At 37.1% G+C, this 20,345-nt stretch overlaps 1 long non-coding RNA gene across 1 annotated transcript in view; it reads right to left on the reverse strand.

Moving 5' to 3' along the window:
- Positions 1-2,485: 2,485 nt before the first annotated feature.
- The window catches only part of LOC132661519 (uncharacterized), a 334,276-nt gene continuing 316,416 nt past the window's right edge, over positions 2,486-20,345 (reverse strand). The window contains exon 3 of the long non-coding RNA XR_009602264.1: positions 2,486-2,554. This is a non-coding gene — a long non-coding RNA (uncharacterized LOC132661519). The remainder of the gene's footprint in view (positions 2,555-20,345) is intronic.

Below are 20,345 nucleotides of genomic sequence, written 5' to 3' on the forward strand. Positions count from 1 at the left end.
TAGAAATGGGGACTTCCCTGGTTATAAGATTGTTCATACCACCATTGCATAACCCTCATTATTAGAAAGCATTTCTCAAATATTTCTTGCTAACTTCTATGCACCCATTCTAACTGTGCTATATGATGAAACAAAGACCAGGGCTGCTGGTCCCTCCACATAATCCCCTCATTTGAAGTATGAGGTGACAAGAAACATGGCTTCACAATTTTTCTTTTTTTCTAGACAAATCTTCAATTTACATAACCATACCTTGGGTAACTCTTGACCTTCAACATCCTGATGAGCTCCCTTTCCATCTTTAAGGATTTAGTGAGGGCTCAGATCTAGGTAACTTAGATAACTGAATATAATAAATATAATAAATATAGATAACTGAATATAATAAATATGGTGAAAAGCTCAGGGGCAGTCTGCTAAAATGGATTGGACTTATTGTTTGGTTGACTATGTCTTTGAGGTATTGCTATGTTGACCAGCATGAACTGTGTCCTGTGTGTTCTAGGATATATAAATCTGATGTGCAAGCTTGAGAGTGTTTGCGGGGCCTTTGTAGACTCATGGGTGGCTTCTTCCCATTCTTAGAACGCCCTAAACTTGCCCAAAGCTCACCCTACACTCAACTCAACATCACCTTGGGCATAGCCCATCCTCACTCCAGGCTCATTTCACTTCATTATAATCCCAATCCAACTTTATTCCAACCTCACTCTTACCTGCATTAGGAAAGGCATGTATAAACTTTATCTTATTGTTATAATGCATCTGAAATGGTCCAATACACAATCATGAGATTGGGTATCTAGAAGTGAACTCAGTGTGCAGATGCAGTAGAATCAACATGGAAAACAGAGAGAATATTACTGCATTTGATTAAGAAACAATATTTTATGAGGGTAACCAAAGTTTGCATTAGCTTTCTGTACAGTGGTAACATGCCCATAATGAATCTAATCAACCTAAATGATGAAGTCTTTTTCACAATAGCATGTTAAAACACAATTTGCAAGTGAGCATATAATAAATGATATTAAATGATGGCATACAAATACTTTAGGGTAATATAGCCCAGGGCTTAATTTATAAAAAAAAAAAAAGAAAGAAAAAGAAAAAAAAAAAACAGAATGAGCAATTTAACCCTATATATACTTTCATGGTAACTAATTCAGTCTATTATTTCTTAACACACCTCTCACTTATCCAGTAGACCATTACTTCATTTGTGGGTTAATGGTTTTGATTCTTATTAAAATACTTGAGAAAAATAGAGCATTAAGTTTACTGGTGTAGCTAGGAGAGGAAGTTTCAACAGAGAATGAAAGAGAAACATAAAGAAGAACACTAAATATCTGGAGTAAAATGAGTAGAAATTCTACTAAACAGGAGGTTGAAAGTGCTAAACAAAGCCTCACTGGATCCACTGTTCTTTAGAGTTAACTCCATTGATGACCAAGGTTAAACCTCCTTTCAACACTCCTTGAGCCGCCTGGAGAGGCAGATGATAATTTCCACATTCTTGAAAGATACCATGCCTCTCCAAAGGTAAAAGTTTCAGAATCTAGCCATTGGAGAGGACATATGCCCATCTTTCACTCTTGTAGGTTCCTGGGTATTATTGGGGCACGTGCATGCATGTGCACACACACACACACACAATTTGAATAATATAAACTATGTTGACTAATTTTTAAGATTCTTGCTTCATTCAAGTTGGTTTTTCCTTTTTATTAGCTTCTGATGTGGAAAGGCCCTAAGGATAGAGGAGTAAAGGTAGACGGGTTCTGAGGACTAAGGGGTATAGTATAGGGGTATAGGGACTAAGAGTTCATAATCAAGGCAAGATTACAAATCAGAAGTATGTAGTACAACAGGCTATGGATTTACACTCAGGATTTATCAAGCAATAGAAGCCAAAGTATCAGATTGGATTAATTTTACAGTGGAGACACTTTGTAGAAATATTCATTCAATGGTCTAGTCCAACTCTTCTTGAATTGCCTCAGTTTGATTGTAACATTGCAAATCCCTAATAACTATCATGTAGCTCATTCCATCAAGAGAATTATTTAAATTAATACCTGGTTCCAGGAATTAGATCCTACCAACAACAGTAATAAACACAGGAGGGAAACTCCCTCATCATTGTGAGGAAAATACATAGAGAAAACTCCTGTCTTATACAGATGCTTTGTTTTTCACTGAGATGTGAATATATTTATATGCACAACTTCCAACAGGGGTCATTGTATCTGCAGTGGTAGAAAACAGAAAATAGAAAAGTCAATCTTCTTTATTTTCTATTTCTGAAAGCACAGCTCAGATTGCTGTGAAGCCTTACTTCCTGGTTACTTCTAGATACTCAGAATTGAGCTGTGTGTCTATGTCAAGCATGACGAGATATGATGTGATATGATGAGAGAGGCTCACCCCATGATGTGACATGATGCCATGGCCCATCACTCAGAGGTGCACGTAATGATACATACATGCCTTCTGCATTCCATGATCCAGTCGTCAAAAGAGCAGAGTCAAATGTCACTGAGCTTTGCAATCTCTGTGGTAAATAAACAAGGAAGGGAAGGAGAGTGTTGTAGAAATGATTTACTCAATGCTTAATACACAGAAAAATCACCACTATCTAAAAGCAACCATACAAATTAGCAGGAAAGGAAAACAGCTGGACCTGAAGCTCTGCAGCATGGCTAGTGAGAACAAGGGCCTATGACACTGTGACCTTTGGCCTCCTGCCATTCTTTAACCACATACCAGGTATGCAGACATGTCTCTGTACGGAGACTGTATTTGTGGAATCCTTGAGTGCTACATCTGGGGATCTCCTAACCTGTGGATCCCTAGGGAATTTAAGGTGCCTTAAATAACATTTCAAGAGTTTGCATTTCAGTTTGCTTGCAGGTTGGTTTCTGTTAAGGGCCAAGTCCTGAAAATTATAATTTACCCTCAGTGTTACACTTTGATGAAAGAGAGTCCCTGAATTCATTGCTGCCTTAGTGACACAAATGTCGTCTCCTAAGCCAAAAAGTTTTCATGGGAATCAGAATTAATAGTCTAGCCCAGCAAAGCTGGATGATGCAGAGATGCAGAGATCTATGTTTTGAGAGCAACTGAGTTGACTGAATTTTCTTAGTGTGGTCTACCTCCAAGAACTTTAGAAAGCCCCAAATCATCACAGATAAAACTGATTTTTTTTTTCTGCTCAGTCTGGTTGGCAGTACTGGCAAGACCAACTGACAAATGCCAATTTAAAAAAAAAATCCTGGGATTCCTGGGTGGCTTAGTCAGTTGAGCATCTGACTTCAGCTCAGGCCATGATCTTGCGGTTCGTGAGTTGGAGCCCCATGTCAGGCTCTGTGCTGACAGCTCAGAGCCTGGAGTTTGCTTTGGATTCTGTGTGCGTGTGTCTCTCTCTGCCCCTCCCCTGCTCGTGCTCTGTCTCTCTCTGTCTCTCAAATAAATAAACATTTTAAAAAAGTCCTTTGTTTCCCCCACTGAAATTTACTATTTGCACCACATCACTACACTTGTTTACTCTCTTTGTCCTTTGAAGTTTCTAGAATGTCCTGTTGGAACCTGATTTTGGTGCATCTTATTGCCTAAAAGTTTCAAAATACATTTCCCTCCTTCGGGCCATTTTCTCACGGGATTCTGGCATATGGACAGGTCTGTTGGTTCTTTTCCAAGCTGAATTTTATTTATTTATTCATTCTTATTTTGAGTATAGTTGATACACAATGTTGCATTATTTTTAGCTGTACAACTTAGTGATTCAACACATTTACACATCATGCTTGGTCACCACAAGTGTAGCTACCTTTTGGTCCCATCCGTTGTTATTATAGTATCATTGACTATATTCCCTGCGTTGTTTCTTTTATTCCCATGACTTATTCATTCCATGAGCCAAGCTGAACTTTTTACCTTGATGATTTCAGAAACAAACAATTGGCCTATTGATAATGGTTTCCCATCATTTCAGGAGAGCTGATAAAAAAAAAAAAAAAACAACCTTCATCTAGATTATGGTTATGCAGTAATACTTTCAGTGGTTTATTTTGAGTATCTTCCACTTTATAAAATTCAGATATCAATCAAAGGATAATATTCTAGAAGCATAAATCTGAGAATCATACATTTCATATCATTGTTGTATGGTTGAAAGTTCTGTTCCAACTTGCTTCTAGGGTATACAAGGTTGTGACAGTTGAACCAAAGACACATCTAATCATACTTCAAATAGAGCTGAGAGATTCTGCATTATGAAGCAACATTAAATAAACTTCCCTTTTTATTTCACTTTCCAGGTCAAACATATTCTTCTAATAAGGACAGAAGAGTCATGGACCAACTGATTTCTTCACTTAATTGTATGTGACTATTGCTTTTAGAAAACTGTTTTAGGTTTGCTTCATTGATCAAGACTCTCAGAAAAAATGTACAAAACAGTCTGTTCCATGTGTTCCCTACAATAATGAAATAATAAAAGCCTCCAGTAGATGAACAATGAAGTTTTCCAAACTCTGTGAAATCAAAATACCAATTCCTTCTAGCTTCCTCTTGGATCACAAATTTTAAGATAGATCATTTCACCATAGGAATCCAACACAGTTTGATCAACATAGTTGCTAAATATTTCCAAAATAGGAAAGCAAATGAAAGATGACAATAAATGTAAATTAGAGGTATCCTGTTGAATCATCAAAGCATTCCTTTTAGCTTAAGAATTACTAGCATCCCAAATTACTGCAGTGACTGCTGCTGTCTACCTTGATTACCTCTTCACACAAATAGTATTTTCACTTTAAAAGTTATATATGAACAGCAAGCCCATGGAAAACTTAGCAATGTGCAAGGCTTTAAAAGGAAAATGACAAGCTTCCATTTTCTCTTCAGTGGTTACATTGTAAATAAAGTATGTTGAATGATTCACTAGGCTTCTGATTCCAGTTACAGAGGTTGGCTCTTGCCAAAACTGATGAAATATATCTTCCATTAACTACCATAGCACTCTGAAAGAAATGAACTCAAAATTCAGATCAGAAAAATCATATTTATATTTCACCAGGTAATAAGGATAAGAGAATCCCTTGGATCCCTAGATGTCTGTGGAATTTTTTTTTCTCTAGGAAGAAGATAGCTGTGATAATATAGTACTCATAAGGGTACATATGTAAAAACTAAGGTTCTTAAAATACAAGTAATTTATTCAGTTAGCAATTAGTGGAACCAGTTAAAATTTATATGCAAAGCCATTTTCTAAGAGTAAAACATTTTGCACCCCCCACTCAGATATTAAAACATTAAACATTACTTAAGTGGGCATCATGAGACCTGGGTCTGAATCCATGCTCTAATGAAAACTGAGGGGTGTGTGGTAACTGTGTCTAAGCCTTCATTCCTTACCCATTCCTTACCCAAAACATAAAATATGCTAATACCTACCTTAGAGGTAAAGATAAAATAATTTAATATACATAAAAATTCTTGACAACCAATATACAAGTATTTCTAGCTATTATTCTTTATGGATCTTCACTTTGTTATTTGTAAACTGAAACAACTGTATCAGACAACTGATTTTCTACTTTGTGATTTAGCAATTTCATTACTTCTGTCCTGACTTGAGTGACATTGGTCCCCGTGCCTAATCCAGTGATGGCTCAAAGAAGAGCTCAATTCTAAAAAATCATTAATACCAGATCAAGTTCAGCAAATAGAAATGGCATTGAGCAAATCAATTCCATTGTACAAGCAATGAGCATCTGCTCTCAGAAATGGCTACAGCATTCATTACTTTATTCATTCATTCAGTAAATCTTATTTATTATATACTGTGTGCCAGTCTTACTCATGGGTGGTAAAAACAAAAACAAAAACAAAACAAAAAACAAAAAAAACCCCTCCACTTACTTTACATTCTAGGAGAGAAAATGCTAATAAACAAATAAAAATATAATTTCAGGTAATGATAAGGGTTATAGACAAATTTAGAAAGCAGCAGGACAAAAAGAAAGAGAATGACTGGGATTATATTCAAATGTGTGAAGAAATAAGGCCTATCAGAGAAGGTAAAAAATTGAGCAGAGAACTAAATAAAGTGAGCATTAGAGCCATTTGAAAATCTAGAGGTAAAGCATCTGGGGCAAAAGAAATATCAACCAGAAAAGCCATCATATATAAGATTGGTGTGCTCAAGAAAGAGCAGGAAGACAACATGGCTGGAGGGGAAGAGGTGGGAGAAGGTTGGGAGACAAGGTTGTGCAATGGACAAGAGCCAATTCAGGTAGGGCTTCCTTGCTTCCTGTTCCAGAGTAGAAATCTTCTATTAACTGTGGTCTTCTTCCAGAAGATCTTTAAGTGCAGAAATTACATACAATGGTTTATATTTCAAAAATCCACTGGCTGCCATATGGAGAAAAGCCTAAAGAGGAAGTAAGAATGGAAGCAAAGAGAGCAGGAAGGAGACTAGGTGAGGAATGGTAGTTTAAACCAGCATGTTGTTGTTCAAAGGTTGGTCAGGGATATGTGATGATGACTTACTAAAGTGCTGTCCACAGAGTAAGAATGAATATGGAGAATCAAAGAATGATTCCAGGGTTGCCACTTATCAAGGTGGGGCAAGGAAGAAGGACATGTGGCCAAGATGATATTGTCCACCTGCTTGTACTGCCATTTGTGCATCTTCTCTCCTGATTTCAGCTCAGATCTGCTCAAGTATCTTGCTTTCTGCCAGGCTTTCTCAAAATTGCCAGGTAGGACTACTTTGACCTCTTTGCTATATTAAGCCATGATCAGACCTCAGGTTGAATGGGAAGAGAGCATAGAAAGAAATACTCTGGAGATACAAAAACAGTTATTGGTATTTCAACATAAGGAAAAAACTCTCAAAGTTGACCAAAAGGGACAATCAGTCAAAAGGAATTAACTGAGCATCTACCGTATGCTTTACCTTGTTTTAGGTGTCATTGGAAATTTAGTAAAGGGATCAAATGTTAACTGCTCAGAAATTAAAACTGAGTTGGAAAGCCATGAAGTATGAATAATACAATTTCAAAGTTAAGAATTACAACAACAAAAAAACACTTAAGAATTTAGTGTAGAAAAAGTTGTCTGAGGTCCTACCTTATACTACCCAGCAGAGTGACTGGCATGCAGTACTCCTAATAATTTCTAAAAATTATCAGTGCTTGAATTAGTTAATTTACTAATGGAATCAAACTAGTTTAGATTGCATTATGTAAGGGGGGACTTAAGAAAAAATTAAATTTATACAGTAGGATAATCTGTGCCAAAAAAACTCATAAAAATGTATAAAACAGGTCAATTATTAGAATAATGAGGTCCAGAAAAGAGCATCATGCTATTTAATTAAAGAAACAATATGCAAGAACCAGTCTTTTGCTCATTCTATCCTTATACCGCCTCATCAACATATAAAGTTTTATCTTTTCTACTCAGTTCAACTCCTCCCACTAGATAGATTTTTCCATGAAAGGAGATAAGACCCCTCTGGGATTTCTGTGAGCAGAGAGACAAAAAGCAGCATGCACTGGCTTCCCTTTACCCACTGAGCCTCACTGCCACCCAGGTTGGAGAAGCTTGGGTTCTGCTGCTGAGAATCTCAGGCAGGTGGAGAGGGCAGTCCTCCCTGAGTCTCCCTGAGAGGATGTAGTCCTTTCTATCTGGTTGGCAATTTTGAATATTCAAGACCATCTGAGATAAAATCAGAAAATTTATTTCCTGGAGAAGCTTTAATCCTTGGTATCTCTTCTATGGCCTAAAAGAGAAAAGCGAGAGCTATTTACCAGATTGTCAACTTCCTCTCTAAACTGATTTTATCTGCGCCCTCAACTTTAAATCAAATAACAGAAGAAATGGACCACAAGTGGACTGGCTTAAAGGTGAACCTGAGACACAAAATAGTTTAGCTGACAGGAGGAATTCACCTACATAATCTCTGCTACCCTGCATGCTAGGATTTTGAAGTAGATCCGTGGTCACTTATGCAAACAGCAGGGGTTTCTGACACTTTCCATGAAAAGGCAGAGTATACTCCACATTTCTTTCCCTCTGTTGCCATCATACCGTAGCAGGCTGTTAATATCAATTTGATTAAGGAAAAGACTGGCTTCCCTGACAATCTACTTTCATTCCTTCAAATGGAGTGACTTATTTGCAAGCACTCTGTTTCAGGAAAGCCCCCAAATAGTGTCTTCCCTGTGAGACCCATCAGGAGCCTCAGATTCTACCCCATTTACAAGGTTAGATTCTATATTTAATCTCCACAGTACAATTGAGCAACCTGGGGAAATTCTCCAGTTTATCAAAGGGAAAGCAAAAAGCTGAAGAAAATACTTTTCAATACATATCAAATGGACAATTTTACTTTCTCTGAAGTCAACAGAAAACTTATCTTCCAGATGGTCAAATAAGACCTCTCCTGTATTTGCTAGGAGAGCCACTCTATTCAGACATCTCATCCCCTTCTCTCTGTGCCCTGACAAACTAAAATTAGCTTTTGCACCAGAGAGTTTCCCTTTATTCATGGGAAGACCCAGCTATGGCCCCTAAAGGCATTTTAAGGTCTAAGTCTTTGGTGGGATATTTTTTCTTCCTCCTTTATGGTGGAAAGTTGGGAAAGGTCTTGCCTGCATGTACAGAAGCCTCTCCAAGGAGTCAGATAATATTCTAGTATGTGGAGAAGGTCTTCACATCAGCTTTTGCTTCACCTCTTGACAGCCAGGACCAGAAAGAAGATTTCTGCCTCACTGAGATGATTAAGTGGCTGTGAGCAGATGCTCTAGTGTTGGAATGGAACTGGCTTTTCTCAAATATGTTCTCAGAGCAGAGAGATGAAGGATATGGTGAAATGACCCCAAAGGAAAGAAAAGCAAAAAATAACTTTCCAGCAATTTTTCTAGCACCCAGGTTCTGTTTAGAAACACAAACACATTCACATATACATATAAACGCATCCCCCACCCCACCCACATACAAATGTGATTTAAATGCAATATAAAGGTTGCAGGTTCTCCAAAATAAGATAGGCTTTCTTTTTAAACCAGTTGCAAAAAAGCAGCATTCTACTTTTTTCATCATGCAAAAGCACTCTTAAGGCATAAATATTGGCAGGCAGTTACGGGTATTGTTAAAGAAAAATCACTCAGGACCAGATGAGCAGACAGACGTTGATTTTATTCTGATACCACTAATCACCAGCAATAGGAGGTAGAGAACAGTTCAAGCATAAATACTTAGCTTTGCTGATAGAAAAGGGGGAAGGTTTTTAAGCGCTGGGGTGAGTTAGTAGAAAAGTACTGGAGATTGTGGGCAAGAGTTTGACCAATCGGATATGTCTAGTATATTGAGTTATTCATGAGTTTGCAACTGTTTTTCTCTGTAATTATGTCATCTGTGTTTGCTAATTGGTGCCCATCGAAGTTAGGCTTCTGGCATGCAGAGACGGAGATGGAGTACTAACTCCTTGTGTTCACATTTCAAAGAAATAGTTCCTAGGTCCTTGAGAAACACTTTTCCTGGGTTGTAAACTTGCAAGCGGCTGAGAGAAGATTTACATCTTCAAGGGGCAAAGAAAGAATTTACAATGGCAAGTTTTCTAAAGCAGTTTTGATTACCTAAAAGCTTAACTACTAATTGCCTACTATTGACCTGATCAATTATATAGTTGATTAACACATACTTTGTATGGTATACACATGTATAAATTATACACTGTATTCTTACAATAAAGTTAGCTAAAGAAAATTACAAGGAAAAGAGAATACATTTAAAGTACTGTACTGTCTTTATCCAAAAATATCTGTGTATAAGTGGACCTGTGCAGTTCAAACCCATGTTGCTCAACGGTCAACTACGTATATTTCTCTCAATTGGTGGATTCATATGTCATATTTCTTTTTTTTTTCCAGAATAACTTCTTATCAAATCAGATTGTATAAGAGAAATACTCTAAATGTCAAAGTATTGACTTTAATAGGCAATGTATTAGTTATAGAAGTCAAGAGTAAGTTTCTCTCTCCCTCTTTCTCAGTTTCTCTCTCTCTCTCTCTCCATATATATATACACACACACTCCATATATACACACACACACACACATACACACACACACACACACACACACACACATTTCAATAAGTGGGCTTTGATTAACTATAGAAAACTTGAGCTCTTGACACCTCATGTACCCAATATCATTAAGAAATGAAACACAGCTCAAAGGTCCATAATGAAGTTAGAGCGTTCTCAAAAGAGGAACCACACTAAGAGAACACTGCTCCTCCCCACACCATTATCTTTACTATCCTATTCGGTTCTTAGAGGTTGGAGAGAACTATTAGCACCAACCAGACAGGGCCTTTTATTTCTTCTTAGAGGACAAAATTCTCCGTTATGAAAAGTGGTCTAACTGCTAAATAGTTCTGAAAAAGGAATTTAAAAAAAAAACTAGAAATTTAAAGAGAAAAATCTCACAGGGTACATTAAGACATTACCTGGATAATCTTCTCCTAAGGATTTTAGGTACCTATACAAAGACATTAACTTTCTGAGCAGACAAGAAGGACATATATTTATTCTTCTCAGAGCCATCATTCCCTCATTTGTGAACTCAGGAAAATAACATCTACCTTGTTGGGTGGATTTAATGAGACGATATATGTTAAGTACTTGTCCAAAAGTAGAGACTAAAGAAGAGTAGCTTTTGTTTGGCAATAAAAAAAAATCTAAGATTCTGTAATAATTTGCAATGGAAATATTTTTTAAACATATTAAATATTTTATTGCATTCTTAAACCCAATCTGCTGGGGGCACCTGGGTGGCTCAGTCAGTTGAGCATCCGACTTCGGCTCGGGTCATGATCTCAGGTTTGTGAGTTCGAGCCCCGCGTTGGGCTCTGTGCTGACAGCTCAGAGCTTGGAGCCTGTTTCGGATTCTGTGTCTCCCTCTCTCTCTACTCCTCCCCTGCTTGTGCTCTGTCTCTCTCTCTTTCTCTCTCTCTCTCTCTCAAAAATAAATAAACATTAAAAATTAAAAAACAAACAATCTGCTGGACAAATAAAACTTTCTTGGTGGTTTGACATAACTGGCATTGCATGATCTAAGAGTGATGCCACTAAGATATTTGAAAATTCTACAGGGCGTATGCCTAATATCACAGCTCATTGCTCTGTCCAGAAGTCTGAAGTTGTCAGAAATCTAAGCTCCACATTAAGTAACCATGAATTTCCTTAATACTGATGCTACATCTAGAAATTAATAAGGGAAGGCATATTCCATTCAAAGGTCTAAATAGCAAAATAGAGTTTATTCAGATAACTCCAATAAGAGATAAGAAGTGTGACCTACACTGGGAATAGAGAAACAATCATGTAGAAATAATTACAGTCCCAAAAAGAATTTTCAAATCCTGAGTTTTAATAAAATGTGGATCAACCTGGGAAATAAGAGATATCCAGGGGCAAAAGATATTGTTCAGCATATGAGGTTAACGGAGAAAAAACAGAGGTCGTAGGCAAAACGTCTCAGTTAATGGCAGATGATTTTAACCCTCCAGGAAGCCTTTCAGACAAATTCATAGTTAGAGGGACAAAGTATCAGAGGAACTCAAAGCTCATCCTAGACTCAAAGGCTAAAACGCTCCAAAATGTATATTTAGAGCTACAGCTTGGGCAACAAGAAATTTCTTACTTTGAGGAAGAAATCAGGTGGCCCAAACAACATCAGAATTAAGTAAGATATCACAGTGGATAAAACAAATTAACCCTGTAGTCAGGCTTTACATAAAGATACCTGGTTGGGAAGGGGTTGGGCGTTCCTCCAATGGCCTAATGCCAAGATGATAGCGCCATGGAGAAAGGGGAACATGGAGTTCACATTCCAGTGGGAGGCAAGAGATAAAAACATCACAAAGAGTTTTGTATTTTCCAGTTGTCAGAGAAGAGGGCAGCTGGAATCAGGACAAGGTTAAAGGAGAGGACCATTCTCTGTAGATTGCTGCAATAGGTCGATGCTGTCTGATTACCCATCAGGAGTGGGTTTAATTGTTTTTGGAAGCTGGTGGCAAAAATAACAGACGCAATTACAAATAATGGGATATGCCATGCTTACCTAGAGCTTTGTATTAAAAATGACTCATACTAAAGCAACTTTGTATTAAAAACAACTTGAAGAAATCATTAAAAATAATCACAATTAGCATATATGTTACAATGGATGCTTGGAGGCGAGTATAGAAACAGCAGCTAGCATATGCTTGATTGGATTTCATGCTGGAGGAAGTTAGGGGAAAAAATGAAATCTTGAATAGTTTAAATGTTCAGGCTATGATTTATAATAATTAGAGAGAAGGCAAGCTCTCAGTGCATAGAGTAGGAGTATTTTCATCTTTAATCTGCAGTGTTTTCCAGAGAGAATAAGTAATTTAAGCTCTCATTGATAAAGTCTTTTACATTATTCAGGGAAGATTCTCAATCAACCAACAATTATTTCTGAAACATTGTTTATTCACCTAGTGCCAAGATAAATACTATGAAAGGTAAAAGAGAACTGTGAGATACTGACTGTTGCCTTTGAATAGCTCATAGTCTAGCTGAGAAGTAAAAATTGGTGTTATGGAATTATTGAAATGCACTAACAGATAACAAACTCTAGTGTGTAACATAAAACCAGAAGAAACTGTAAACAGGGAGTGCTCAGAGAAGATAAGGAGGGAGGCCTACTTCCATTGAAGGGGAAGATTTTGACTTGAATGTTGGCAAAATATGCTAGGTAAAGTTAAGTAGAAATACCTTGTGGAGAGAAATGACGTTAAAAAGCCCATAGGCGAAAGGAATGTTATGAAAATTGAATACTGTATTCTTCTAACAATATTACATTCTTGAAAAGGCAAATCTATGGAGACATAAAATGATCTGTGGTTTGGGGGGTTGGTGGAGAGACAAATAGGCAGTGAACACAAGATTTTTTAGGGCAGTGATAATACTCTCTATGGTATTATAATGATAGATACATGTCACTAGCATTTTTTCAAACCCACAGAATGTATACCACCAAGAGTGAATCCTAAGGTAAACTATAGAACATAGGCAATCATGATGCATTAATGTAGGATCATCTTTCATGAAAAAATGTATCATTTTAGTGAGTGATTTTGATAATGGATGAGGCTATACGTGTATAGGGATAGAGGGTATATAAGGGAAACCTGTGTACCTACTTCTCAATTTTGCTGTAAACCTAAAACTACTCTAAAATATATATTTTTTAATGTAAATGGAGTAATTTGGAAAATAGTTTCCATTCTGCTACAGAAATCAATAAGGGAAAAATACATTCTTAATATTCAAAACTCAGCCTGCTGATAAAATATATTTGGTGCCAAGAATGTGTCCAAAACAGACATTCTCCAAAATCTCTACTTCATCTCCACTTTCACACTAGATTTCTTAAATCAAGAAAGAGAGAACCTTTTCAATGCTCAGTTTCATAGTGAAGGCTTTTTCTAAACATGTTCCCCTGGAGCTTTGCAGGGAAGATTTCTGGACCATTGCCTTTTGCAGATTTAGAAGTTGAGTTCATCCGTGAGGGGTGAACTGACAGATTCTTAGGTAACATCTCTATTTCATCTTTACTCAGTCCAACCCCTCTAGAGTTCCTCTTCTTTGCCTTTCAGATTGTCAGTCTGCTCCCCCTCTCTATCCACTGCCCTCTCCTGGTTTCAGGTGACTATAGTTAACTTACTTTATCTGACACATAGATTCACACTTCATCAGTTCTGGTCCATTGTCCTGTTCCTAGAAGACCAGCTCTATCCTTCCATAGTATTCTCAGAAGAAGGCACTGGAAGTTTACTATTCTCAAATCCTTTTGATTAGGTGTTCTGACCTTATCTGCTGTGTATCTGTCTGTTGTACTACTTCAAACAACCCTGTGACATCTACCTTGTTTTTCCAGGTAGAGTAAGTACTAGAGAAAGACAGAGAGAGAGAGAGAGAGAGAGAGAGAGAGAGAGAGAGAGAGAGAGAAAGCAATCTCAGTTGTCCAAATGAACAAATGGATTTCAGAAAGTGTGCAAGGGCCAGACTAATTGCTTAAGGATCTGTATGCTTTATGATCATCTCTGTGATATCAGAGAGCCCAGAGAGCCCAGAGAGTGGTACAAGTCCTCATTTACAATTTTAACACTTTTAACACTTAGAATCAGACATGCAAAAATACTCATTTTTTTTTTTGCAGATATCCAGTAAACAATACTTTTAAAATTGGAACAATATTTACATATTTCTAAATTATTTGTATGGTGGATCATATACAAATCCACAATAAATTCTTAAAGGAAAAACTGTTCAAGAGCAACTGCAAAAATAAAATTTGTAGACTATATCTTGACAGCATTAAATTTCTTCTCCTGAAAAAATGCATTTTCACATGTCAGATGGGGTAGGTGGGAGTTTTTAGGAGTTTCTAAGACATTATTCAAAAGGCCATTGTTCTTTCGCCTTGGGAGCTCTTCCATATTGGTATGGACTTAGGAAAAGTCATTCTGTTCATTCTCTCTTTACTAGCTGTCATCATATATTCAACTAATCTCTATAAAGTTAGGTTCTACCTTTCTAAAATTGATGAGTTTTTTTTTTTTCCACATTTACTGAACATTTACAGTGCATCAGAATCCTGATCTAATGCCTATGCAGGTTTTACATATGACATGAAATTACATGTAGTAGCTAGGTCAAGGTAAGTTCCTGGCATAGTGGGTCCCAGTCCTGGGGGGGTTTATTCTCAGCTCCATCACAGAATAGCATGTAATCTTTGCCAAATTACTTAACTTCTTACAGTCTATCTCTATAGTAACATGTGGACCCTGGTGACAGAAGGAAAAAATTATGGCATATAACTTTTCGTTTTAAATGAAGTTGATTCTTCCTCTCAAGTAAATTACCATCCCTCTCTCTCTTTCTCTCTCTTTTTTTTTTTTTTTTTTGGAAATGATAAATTCAGCTGTGAATGCATAAAGTTACCCAAGGAGTTTATCCATGGAAAAACAAATAATAAAATATTCTAATATTTTTATACTTATAAGGACAAAAGAGCATTAAGACTTTTTTTAATGATAATATCTATCGCATTACCTGCAATTTGTTCAAAATACTTGCAAGATATCTAATAGGGGGACGGGAGTAGAGGAGGGTTTTGAAAAAAAAAAGTTTTAGAAAAGACATGCTGTTATTTATTAAGCCTCGAGCACTATAAATCCCAATTGTTTACCAAAATGGATAAGAAATCTGGCAACAATGAGCAATAAATTATTAAAACAAGGAAAATAAAATCTAGAGGGAAAAGAAAGCCAAATCAAAACAGAATAATAGCAGGTTCATGAGCAGATGCAGTCAGGGACTACATAAACAGAAAAGAAAGAGAAATGAATTCAAGACGGGCAGATGAAGGACGTCGCAAAATGGTAGCTATAGTTTGGCTTCGAAAGTGTGGATAGAGTATTGATGTGAGAAGAAAGAGAAGAGGGATATATTTTATTGATGTTTGGAAAGAAAGAGAAAGGGAAGAGGTTCTAGTTGAGGCGGGGGGGAAGGAGGAAGGGCAGCAATTACTTCATAGGATATTTAAATAACTCTTATTTTTTCCTCAAGAAGTAGACTCAGTATAGATCAATGCCTCCGTATTTGACAATGAAGAAGAATCCCATGGTTTGCAAAGAGTCCTGTAGCTCTTGGGTGACTTCAGTAGGAGTGAAGAAGGGCTGGGAGTCCTCCTGCCTCACATTCCTTCTCTACCACAGGACACAGGGACCTCGTGAAGGGCAGGAGTTAAACAAGGAATGACGATAATTGTTATGCATCCATGAAAAGTATAATGGAGGGGAAAAAAATAACTATGGCTCCCTGTGCTTTTTTTATTCTCTTTTCATTTAATTTAAAGCTGTTACTGATCAGGAAACTATTTAGTGCTCTCAGACTAAATGGAAAATTCAAGTCCTTAGTACCATGATAAGATTTACTGTTTCAAATAAGTAAATACAACCTTTTGGCGGCTTTTACCTCTCTGGGACCAAGCCAAACCATTGTGCTGTTTTGAGCCTTCTCATAAGGATGGAGATGAGGACTAAGAGTGGGTTGACTACATTTTTAGCCTCTGGCTCTTCACAGAGTCCACAATCCACACCGTATTCTTTCCTTGAGGACTCACAGACTAAATTCCACTGCTTTTACCGGTTGGAAGCAACACATAGCAGCATCATGATGATTTTTTTTTTTTCCATGGGGCTTAATGCACTATTAGTTCCATCTCAGATGGCTTTAACTAAATGCATCTGCAAATAGTTGTTTTAAAGGATAACCAATTGTTTTGACAACTATAGGGCAAGGCTTTCAATAGATAAAGCAGCATTAAATTTGGGGTTTGTAAAGCTACCAGAGTTAGGCTTTCAAGTATACCACTGACATGCTCTCTCGCTAAGTGGCTTATTATTTCAACTACTATAGACACAGGGATCAGATCACCTCTCGGTTCACACCCTCATTATAATGGCATCATCTAGCACTACTATGGCTAATTTCCTGGGCTTCTCTCTTTCTGGTCCCTGTGGGAGTTTCTGTGAAAATGTCATTTTTGGAGCAAAATGTGGCAGTTATGAATATATTCATCTTCAGACTTTTGTGTAAATGCCTTTTGAGGAAATAGATAAGAATCAACTCTATGGAAAGGACATCTCACTCGGACTTAAGGCACTTCCAAGGACAGCTGTGTTAATAGAACATTTCCTCTGTTAATGAAGAAGATGTCTTCTAAAAATGCATTCTGAAATATATAATCTTACCTGAGCTCAAAGATGGGAGTTTAGTGAGGCATCTAGAAAAAATATTATCACTCCTCTTTTCCTTCCTCTGCTTCTAGGTGGGGCAAGACTCCTCTCTCACCACACCTGGAATCTGCAGTCCTATAAAGGTAGTGCTCCTGCCTTCTTTAAGGCAACCAAAGGCAGCCATTCCTTGGAGCACAGTTCTTCTTTCAGCTGGGCCAGTGTCTCAGCAAATCTCTGGGGGCGTGTGTGGTCTATACTTAAGACAGGGTCAATGTCATTTCCTTCTTAGCAGATCTCAGCTCAGGAGCTGAGGAGCAAAAGAGGTACCCTTGAATTTTAGTATGTCTGCCACTTGTTGACAAATTATAATGAAGATAACAACAGCAGTAACAGTGTTAAGAGTACAAACAACAGTTGAGGAGGAATCCTGACCTTCCATTTCCAGTGGATACAGAATGGCTGAGGTCTTGCTTCCCACCTCTTACTCACCCGTCAGGAGAAGATGATAGTTTTAACTGAATGGAGAGTTGACAAAAGGAGCCATGTTATGGCAGAGAACTACTGGCCCTCTCTTTTTCAGAGACTACCTGAACAGATGCACTCTGCTTTCCTCTCTGCTGTGTGGGAGAAGACTGTCCCTTTCAGGGGTACTTTAATAGAGTTCAGGAATATGATATTAATTAATTAATTAATTCAGGAATATGATATTATCACACTTACTTTGCTGCAGTTCTAAAGCCAAGGTTTCCAATCAGGTTGTCAGTAGTATTCTGATCTCTATCTAATGTTTATGTCTACCTTTTAATTGATTCTGAATTCAGGAAATGAACCAGGGTATTATTTACGAGCCTCTAAAGACTTGCCAGTGATAGCATCCAATGCTAACAATTATGGACCATTCACTACATTCTGGATACCATACTGAATACTCATTATTGTAGCATAGGGACTAATTGCTTAGATGCTGGAAACAAGCGTGGGTTCGAATCTCATACATCACTTATTCTATAATTGGGGAATGTTACATTTTTCTTATCTGAGAAGGAGGAATTATACTAGCTCCTACCTCACAGGACTTTTGTGAAACTTCAGTGGATTACATATAATATGGTCAGAAAAATGCCAAGCACATGGTACATGACATTCCTTGCTACAGCCCAGTAAGTACTTAATTTGTCTTAATTTTATAGATGCAAGGACTGAAAAGTTAAATATATTTCTCAGGAAGTGATCACTGTTGTCAAACGGTGGGCTAGGATTTGAAACCATATCTAACTAACTGTAGTGCTCTGGTTCTGACTTCTGGGTTTTTTTTTTTTTTTGGTTTTTTTGTTTGTTTTTTTTTTTCTGAAAAGGGATGTTTATTATGACAAAACTAGTAAATTGAAAAAAAAAGTCCAGCAAAATATAAAATTCCTTCATCTGTCTTGTTTTCTATATAAAATGAATAAATGTCCACTGTTTCACATTGTAGCAATCTTCCCTGCATATTTTTCAATCAATATTGTCCTTTCTTAGTATCTATATGTAATCAAAAATCCACAACCATGTTTTAAGAATTGCTCACTTTCAGGCTGTCCCTAAAGTTATATTTAAACTATCATTCATATATTTGTAAGAAGTTTCCGTTCTTAAAACAAAAATTCTTCCCCTCCCTCTTGTACAATATATGAGAAAAATAATAGGTATATTTAAAGACATTCTTTATAGCTGAAATTGCCAAGTATGGCATTCCTTTTTTTAACAAAAATCTGTTAAGTAATTTAAAATATGTCTTGGTAAGCTCACTTATTGAATTTTCTTTGTACACTCAAAGTCCAGAGTTGGGTCAGATTGCTTGCAATCAGAGCATTATTCTATCCAGATTTACTTTTTGGTGGAGTATTGGTTGTAGTTGAGTAGTAGGTTTTAAGGTCGTCAAGAGTCTTTAGTGAAGAGAAATGGCTTAGGATTATGGAACATAGTCATCACGAGACATGAATGCTCTAGCTACATACGGTGTTCAGTCCTAATTCACAATGGATGCACCCAATTTATTCACTTTCAACCTATTGGACTGTAGAAGAAGGAAAGAAAATTATGAAAGTGTTAATGATGACCAGCAACAGTTACATCACCCACCAGTCAGGAAAAATAAAAAAATAGGCTAGCCTGAAAGAAAACGTAGGTCTACATGAATCTGAAGAAGATTCTGAGGGCCCAGAGTGGACCAAGTATGGACAATACAGTCCCCTCAGTTAAAAATGTGGGAACATTCACAAACAACCTTGCTCTCCAATCTAGTTGCTTGACATATTTCTAAGGAAACCTCGACAAACTGTACATGCATTTGCTCTATATCCAGTGTGATTTTTTTTTGCCAACCTGTATACCGTGTACATAAGAAACTTCCCTTCCCCTATGACATTTCCAGTAGTTTCAATTTAGTTCTCTCCATACATAGAGGAGTGGGGCCAACAAAGTTGCTTAGCTAAGAAGAGTTTGACAGAAAGCAGCAGCTCTCCTACCTCCTGATGCCAGCCTTCACTTACAGGAAAACTTGAGCCTCTGCTCCTGAAGCTGAAAGTAAAAGGTTGTCACCAAAAGTAGACAGGTGGGTTGTCCAAGCTTATTAAATATGTCTATATCTGACAGTAATTGTTTCTATTACTTATCTCTACCTGAATGATGAGGACTTCTTAATTAGTGCCTGAGAAAGTAAATGAGGATTTAATTGACAGAAACAGTGTGCATGGTTTTGCTATAATGAAGTCAGTCATGTAATGAAGCATAAGCCAGTTTATTACCCTACCCAAACACAAACTCCTAAATTGCTACAGTAGACACTTTCTCAATTTCACCAATCATTATTATAAGCAGTATGGGACATCAGCAGGCATACTATATATGAAATTTCCTTGATACAGCCTTAATTTCAGCTTATACATTTTTTTTTAAATAAAGTATTGTGCAGGATAATGCCAAAAATCTCAATGAATAAGGAAAATCTGGCGTTCCTGCTTCTAAAATGATCATTCCTATTTAAGGAAATGCAGCATGCAAGCCAAGCCATTCTGCAAAGTTATGAAAGACTAAGCCATGTTTAGGAAGAAAGCAAGCAAGGGAAAAATTAATGAAGCCAAAACAATAAGCCTCCAGAGAAAGAGAAATATATAAGAAAAAGACTAACATTGAGGTTTTTTTGTTTTTGTTTTTTGTTTTTCAATTCTTCCAGGCTTCCTTTTCTCCAACAGAATTCTCTTTTCTTAACCTTCTTGATAGAAGGCAGATTACCTCTGGTCGACTTTTGCAAGCTCTGGTTCTATCATCCTCAGCTCTCCAGGAGAGCTTATAATAGGGATAACAGTACCTCCTATTTTTCTTCATGATTTACTCCTAAGGCTCAGTGGGCATCTGCCGTTTGTTAGACCAGTGTATGTTTCTATTCCCCTTTCCCACTACTGATTGCAATAACCTTATAGGTTATCCTATTCTTTCATCTATATCATAG

The sequence above is a fragment of the Panthera onca genome, chromosome A3 (genome assembly GCF_046562875.1).
Source record: "Panthera onca isolate mPanOnc1 chromosome A3, mPanOnc1 haplotype 2, whole genome shotgun sequence".
Lineage (NCBI taxonomy): Eukaryota > Metazoa > Chordata > Mammalia > Carnivora > Felidae > Panthera > Panthera onca.